At 38.3% G+C, this 7,500-nt stretch overlaps 1 protein-coding gene and 1 long non-coding RNA gene across 5 annotated transcripts in view; one reads left to right on the top strand and one right to left on the bottom strand.

The window, feature by feature from the left end:
- The window catches only part of LOC135221851 (estradiol 17-beta-dehydrogenase 11-like), a 14,697-nt gene extending 12,142 nt beyond the window's left edge, over window positions 1-2,555 (bottom strand). For both annotated transcript variants that reach the window (XM_064259901.1, XM_064259820.1), the window contains exon 1: window positions 2,454-2,555. The gene's annotated coding sequence lies outside the window, so the exon portion shown is untranslated. The remainder of the gene's footprint in view (window positions 1-2,453) is intronic.
- The window catches only part of LOC135221946 (uncharacterized), a 407,988-nt gene that overhangs the window by 116,591 nt on the left and 283,897 nt on the right, over window positions 1-7,500 (top strand). The window lies entirely within an intron of this gene.

Raw genomic sequence — 7,500 nt, 5'->3', positions numbered from 1 at the left:
ATCTGAACAAGTAAACAAACAAAAATATCATACTATTGAAGAAACAAGGTTTGAATGATAAGAACCTTGAAACAATATGCCATATTTGCACCACATTTTAAAGTGTCTTTAGAAATTCAGAGGCCCTCTCTTTCTCGTTCTTTGTGAATGAAATCGAGATGGGTTCCCTTATCAAGCTGCCTTTCAAGAGATGTTGATTTTAATGTCACTGTAACTTTTAAGTTTCAGTCTATTGACCACGAAGTAAAAGTAGTCGAGGCTATTCGAGAGAGCACGAGTCAGATTTCGCGGTGGGTTCCAGATTCGTGACAAAGATATTTAAATTCGACACTGCCAAGAGGAGCAATTGGAAGGGAAACAAGACTGTTCGAGCTCTTAAGTATGACGTTGACTTTGACTTCACTCTCCATATCAGCTTCTTTCGTTTGCGTACCAAATATGAAGTTGGTCTGGTATAGTTCAACAGTCATGGCCAAAATGAAGTTCCTTGTTGAATATTGACCTCGGAGTATGATATTGACCCTTGGATCCACCAGAGTGCTGAACCCACCACTCATAGATGATATATAGGAAGTATGATGTCTGCATATTTTAATATAGAAATTTTAGTGCTTTAGGAAACTTAACCCTATCCGACAAACAAACAAGAGGGACTAACAGTCAGCTGGGCAGATGTCAGTTACTAGGTGTCCCCTAGTGGAAAATTCGGTGTAAAAAGCCATTCATTATCTACATGCTTTAGTGCCTTATACTGGTAAAGGAATCTCTCATATTGCTCTTATTGATATGGAACACGAGAATCAATAAGGGTCCCAGAACGCTACCAAGGGGAAAAAGAAGACACTCGGGTTTTCCATAATCTTCATTTTTTGCAGCTGGATGACTGAGCCTAATCAGTTCTTGGAGGCAAATTAAGCTTTTAGCTAGGCCAAATAGCCTCACATGTAAGCTGGTTTCCGTTTTCAAGGAATAGTTTGCCTTTGAAGTTATATTTTTCATTTGTTTTCAGTTATATTTTCCTCTTTGAAAAGTATAACAGACGATAATTTTGCATATTTTTGTTCTGTATTACCCATGCAGTATGTTAGTCAAGGTAGTTTCAAATTTGGAAGAATAAACTTCTGTAGGAAAGTTTAAGAGATAATAGTTGGGTGTTGGGTGGGTGTAGTATTGTTGAGAAGTAGTCCCTCAGTATATCAGATAACGTTGTTTTGCTCAAACTACTGCGGAGTTCCCTGTTACGAAAATTTTACTAAAAAGGTGGGTCTCGTGAAGGGCAAAAAACGATAAGGGTTTGATAGATATGAACCTTCGGAGAGGAGAGACCCCTCGGCTGAAGGATTGCTCAACCTTCCGGGAGATTTCCAGTCGCCGAACTCTCTCGCTGTCAAGAGATTTTAAGGGTAATTAGTCTGTGGGCACATGAAGTCAAATATCATCGCAACTTCAGCGTAACTCATCCAGGGGCCATCACTTCTCCGGGCTTGGATCCAAAGTCTTCAGTAGCAATGTACTGGCCCCAGTATAAAGACGATAACAAACGTACTTCCTCTTTGATATGCGTTATCATTTGGTAATTACTGACTATCAGAAGAGCTGTCTGATAATGGTTTGCTATGGAGATTAAAGAATATCGAAATTCGAAGTAACAAACAGCCCTGAAATAAACACATCCGATTAAAGGTTTTGTTAATACCACTGTGCTAATATTCCTTAGAAAAATGTCCAGTTTTAAGGTCAGAAAGCCTCCTGAAGGTCTATTTGAACAACGTCCTTTAAAAAATAAGTAAATAAACAAATAAAATTATAAATAAAATTTTTTAAAAAATTGAATAGTTGCCTTATGCTATACTCTCCAGAGTGGTAGTTTACGATTCTCATACTTGGATTTAGAGACAGTTTCTTGGTACCTGGAAGTGACAAAGAAAAGCGGCAGAGAAAGGATAATGTTGTCGCCATTACAAGGTGCAATACTATATCAATGGGCAGTGGGCAGACAGATGTACAATCAATCCAGTTTATCACTTGAGGTGTATGTCTAAGAATTTCTCCCAGGCATGATATTATGCCTTTATTCTGTGGAGTTTAGATTGTCACATAAACAGAGTCCACGATCGTACAATAATCTCAACTTGTTAAGGTACAGGGAAATTTGAGTTTTGCTTTATCATTAAATACATCCGACCATTCCGTCGTAAATCAGAAATTTAGAAACGTATCCATTGCCAACAACATTAGATTTCACAAGGAGCTTCGGCTTGGAAATAGCGAGTTGCATGAACGGATGTTATGCAATCATAGATGGCAATCATTACCCCAGGATTTCATTCATTTCACTGGTACCACAACTTAAAACCACCTACGCATTTGCTGGCATGGACCACTGTCTGGCCAAGAACACACAGTGCCAGTCTAAAACACCGAAGTTGAATTGTTAACGACGTTTAACTAACCTGAAAAGAGAGGGGGACAATGGCGAAGTGACTCCCTTGATTATTATTGGAACACTAATCTTTGCTTCGATTCCTATCTCTCTCTCCTTCTCACTCTCTCTCTTTCTCTCTCTCTCTCTCGCACCCACAGATCGATCAAAGGTTAAGATAAAGTCAGCGAGTTTATCTAAAACCCCGAGATTTGTTACCAACACTGAGCAGATACATTTAATGGTAGACTTGAAAGTTTATTGTTATTATTATTAGTTTAACGAGACCACTGAGTCACATATCTAGATTATGATAGAGCTCGCCAGAAGGATGCATTAGTAAATGAGGGTTGTAAATTGAAGCAATGTAAAATTGGAGAAGTGGGACAGTTAGGTTGGGGGATACAGTATCACCATCACAGGTACACATATAAGTTTACATCCACATACTATGAGTAAATGAACCTTTGGATGAAAGAATCTGATGTAAGTGGAAATATGCTTCCTGAGGAGATAGAAAATTAGTGTCGGTGTAATGAGTATTTTAAATATTTGATGAATATGAAAGGTCGAAGAGAAGACAGGCAGGTGGATCAGAATGAAATAAGAGCAAAATTTGCGCATCGTTGAGGAAGTGATCGTTGAGGCGTTAACACAGAGGATGAAGAATGGAAAAGCAAATGTGAATGTACGAATTATAGGGGTATCTAATTACGTAGTATACTGGGAAGGTGTGTGGAAGGATTTTTGCTATTCTATGGCGGTGGATCAGATCGATGATGCTGACTTTAACTCTTCTCTCGAACCACTTCTCTGCCCTAATCTCTCTCTCTCTCTCTCTCTCTCTCTCTCTCTCTCTCTCTATCGGCTCTAACTCTCTCCTCCCCTCCCAACCCCCCCGCCCTTTCCCTCTCACCTCCTTCTGTACCCTGTGGTAATATGTACGTATATCACTTAATGTTGATCGCTAAGGGAAAATTCCTCCTCATCTTATAGTACAACCTTCATTCCACCTTTTCCTGTACCAATATCGTGGAAATTAGCAATCATCGGATTACGCAATTCTGTAACTGTTTATTTCCTTTTACTATGTTTTATGTCCTCTTGCCTCTATTATTTTCCTCTTTCTTTAAGAGGCAGGAATATCGCTTTAACCATGTTGTAGGCTCACTCGTCTTGCTGTTTCCTTTCGCTTTTTTTTTAAATTAGTTTTCTACCTGAGCTGAAAAATGTATTAGAATAGTTTTACCGATGTCATTTGCTCATGAAAATGAGCGATTTGTGAGGAGTTGAAGAGGAAAGGGACAATCTGGATATGCCTTACTTATACCCAGGAAAAAGCTTCCAGTAGAATTGACAACGGTCTTATTGGGGGCGGAGTGCTAAGATTGCATGTTATTGAAAGCAACATATTGAGAGTCATTTACAGTTTTTATGATGTTTTTGTGATATATGAAAAGAGTTTGTTAGAACATGTAGTTACGTAAAATGAATGTTGATGTAAAAGGGTGTGTTAGGTTTGTTTCGATGTGCAGTGCTCAGATAAATAGTTTAGAGTAGGCGATGTTTGCAGATAATTTGATACTGATCGGTGATAGAAATGACTGACTGCAGTTACTGGTGACTGTTTGACAGTAAATGTAACTAAATATGAGGTAGGGCGAAAGAGTTAACAATTCATTAAATAGGTGGAGGAAAGTTGGTTGTACACACACACACACCTCTTCCTCTCGATTTTCTAGGTATTCCTTTCCTACTTCTAAAGTCTAAACACTAGAAGTACATACTATTTACCAAGATATCGTTCTCCGTTCTGTCCACATGTCAGCATCATCTCAAAACATTATGCTAACATTTTTCCACCACTAGGTTCTCCACATGTCTCACCACCCTTCCAATTCTTCTTATTTCAACATACTATGCAGAAAATTCATCTTACCTGTTCCAAACATATTCTTTCAGCCACATTTGGCATTCCGCATTTCCGTACCATACAGGAGAAAGTTTTTCAACTCCTTTCAACTTCGGCTTCCACAGCTATAAAACAAGCACACGCGCATACGTACATGTATATAATTATCTATATTTAAGTATATATGTGTGTATATATGTATGTATGTATGCGAGTATAAACGAGGAAGAAGGAGAGGAAGACCTAAGAAGTGGAGAGAAAGAGGTTGTGGAAAAAAGGCCTTGATATCCACGAAGCAAGAAAGTGCGTGTAGCAGAGTTGAGATAAGGGGTTTTGTGTGCGTTGAGGGTTTGATGTTCTGCTGATGAGCCTTATGTGTTCGTTAATGTGGAAGGTAGAGTGAAGCAGTTGGTGGGTGCATTGCGAAATGTGGTGTCCTTTTGACATTTCAAGCCAATCGAAGATAACGAAAACTCAAAATCACTAGAGTGCATTGTACTGAAACGACTCGCTTAGTGGAAATATAAGTCGACTGAACTAATAAACTTGGTTCACTTTATCTTTTGCTACTTGTATATATTGGGGTTTTGAACCCCACTAACTTGGTGACTGATCTGTACTCAGAGGGAAGCTAAGGTTTGATCTGATCGAACCCAGTATCTTTCCCTGATACGGATTTACAGTGTGGATACCCACATGAAAAGGGGGAGTTCTGTATCGTATCGTATCACAGGATGCGCAACGCTACTTGTGATTACACGTTGCTTTGCAACAAGTGGATACCCGGCTTCATGCGCTGCCAGCTGTGTACGTTGGGTCAAGTGACGATTATTCGACCCAAGCCGACTTTGATCTTGCTCTTTTGCTAAAAACGGCACAACCACAGGGGGCACATCCTGACAACAACTGGTCTGGCCAGTAGCTGACTGGATCACCAAATAGTAACTGACAGATACGGTTAGCACATTGGTCAAAGATCTCGCGATCACAGGAACTTGCTACTTAAGTGTCAGATTAAGAACGGCAGTGGGTCACAGCTAGGCCCAAATATACCAACAGAGTGCGTGGGAGATATTTATACATAACCGCTGTTTATAAATGCCAAGAGTCCATTGTCAGATTTTCTTTATTCGAGAGCTGAATAGGGCTTTTCTTGGCACATGAATGAACGCCATTGTTTAACTTCCCCGGGTGGCTGTTGCTGTTTTTGTTGTCCATTTTAAGCTTGTCACTGAAGAGACGAGAGGTACTTGATTTTTTCAGTTTTCATGCGATAAACTTTTAGATTATTATGATATTAATCGTAATACGTCTAATTGTTGTCTTATCTCCCTAATATGTATATAGTTAATTTTTCAAATATCATAATTTCTTTATTCACTAATGAAGATGGGGTATTGTAAAATTTGTGTATATATTTCTATATATATATAGTAGTATATATTATATATATATATATATATATATATATATATATATATATATATATATATATATTAAAGCCAAGACAGTCATTTTGATCTTTTAATGACAACTGAGTCAGTGAAGAGCCTTTTCTTTGGCACGGTATGGAAGTAATTCTGATAAGATGATGATAAACTAATGTTATCTGAAAAGGTACACATCTGTTCCTTTGCCTAAAGATGAAGATCTAATAGCTTTATGCTATTTAGATTTTCGTAGCAAATGCAATCCCGTGGTCAAAGTGACTGTTGTTTTCATACAACGTAGAGGTGAAACAATACATTAGCTTCGTTTCTGGGCAGCATATTCCCGAATTGTAACCGAGAACCACCTTTCCTTGAAAAAGTGGGGACCACATATACCAAGAGCTAACCATAGAATCTTCTTGAAAATAATATTGTTTTCCACACCCAAATTACCACTTTATTATTTTTTAGAAGTAACCTAACCTAACCTAACCTAGAGGCATGGAAAAAAAGCCGGGCTGGTGCAATAGTAGTATACATCTCGGGAATTTGCGCACCGGCATCTTGTTGAAGGAAGTAAAAAGCAAAATATAAAGAGTGATTGCAACTGGTTGGTGGAAGTGGTAAGGCTCACCCACCATTTGTGGAACTTTTCTTTCACCAATGGGTTCACAATCCTCTGACGCACTCGTCTACTATTCATTGGCAGTCATATACCTACACCGTAGTATTTGATATAAAGTCCTTTCCTTTCACACCATCTGACCTTTTCTAGGCCTTCCTATCCTTGCTGCTAGCAATTCTGATGCGGTCTATTTCAGCACCCTTTCGTCCTCCATTCTGTCACCTGTGCTTACCCTTTTACCAACTGAGCGTGCGCGTCTCCACATTGTTCACCTTTGCAGCTTTTCTGACGCCACACATTCTGCGTAAGCAAAGTTTCATATAACGCGCGCGCGCCTACACATACATATATCCGAGAATATTATATATATATATATATATATATATATATATAGTATATATATTATATATATATATATATATATATATATATATATACATAATGTGTCTCCGGAATATCTGTGTAAATAGTTTCCATCATTTACTTTCAAGTCAAGACTCGGCGCGTTCTTTGCTATCCTTTTGTACTTGTCTTTCTGTCATACATACGTGCTAAACTCAGTAACTTACGGGCTGTTTTTCGGATCTGAGAGATATTTAGTACTTTCGCTTAACATGATCTCATATTGGTTATGAGGTGGTCCAGGTTCGATGATTAGCTTTGGTTTAAATCTCTATTCTGTTCTTTTTTCGCAAATGTTATTTGTTTAGTATTCTTGTATGCATTATTAGATTATTTCATGATATATTACACTAGTAGGCACTAAAACATGAATTTGGGGAAGTTACGGCGATTGCTCTGAGTTTGACAATCCATTTTGAGGATAATCTCAGATGGGAAACAATTCGTTTTAAGTTGCAAACCTCCAATTTTGTGGTCTTGGTCAATTTTCGGCGATGTCTTACAGCTGTCATTCACCGTGATCTTGAATGGGTTGTACCAAAGTCCATACACATTTGAAATGTTGAAACAATTGGCTGTCGAGAACTGGTGTTTTTAATATACAGTAGGTATGATTTTTTATGTTGAATGCGTACGATGGCTTATCACCTTAAAGAGTTTGTTCTAATGTATAGTCATTAATAGGGGTGATTCGTAGTCGTTGCTTTTA

The sequence above is a fragment of the Macrobrachium nipponense genome, chromosome 11, assembly GCF_015104395.2.
Source record: "Macrobrachium nipponense isolate FS-2020 chromosome 11, ASM1510439v2, whole genome shotgun sequence".
Classification (NCBI taxonomy): domain Eukaryota; kingdom Metazoa; phylum Arthropoda; class Malacostraca; order Decapoda; family Palaemonidae; genus Macrobrachium; species Macrobrachium nipponense.
Note: the sequence above shows the minus strand (reverse complement) of the source record. Positions and strands in the feature narration are given on the sequence as shown.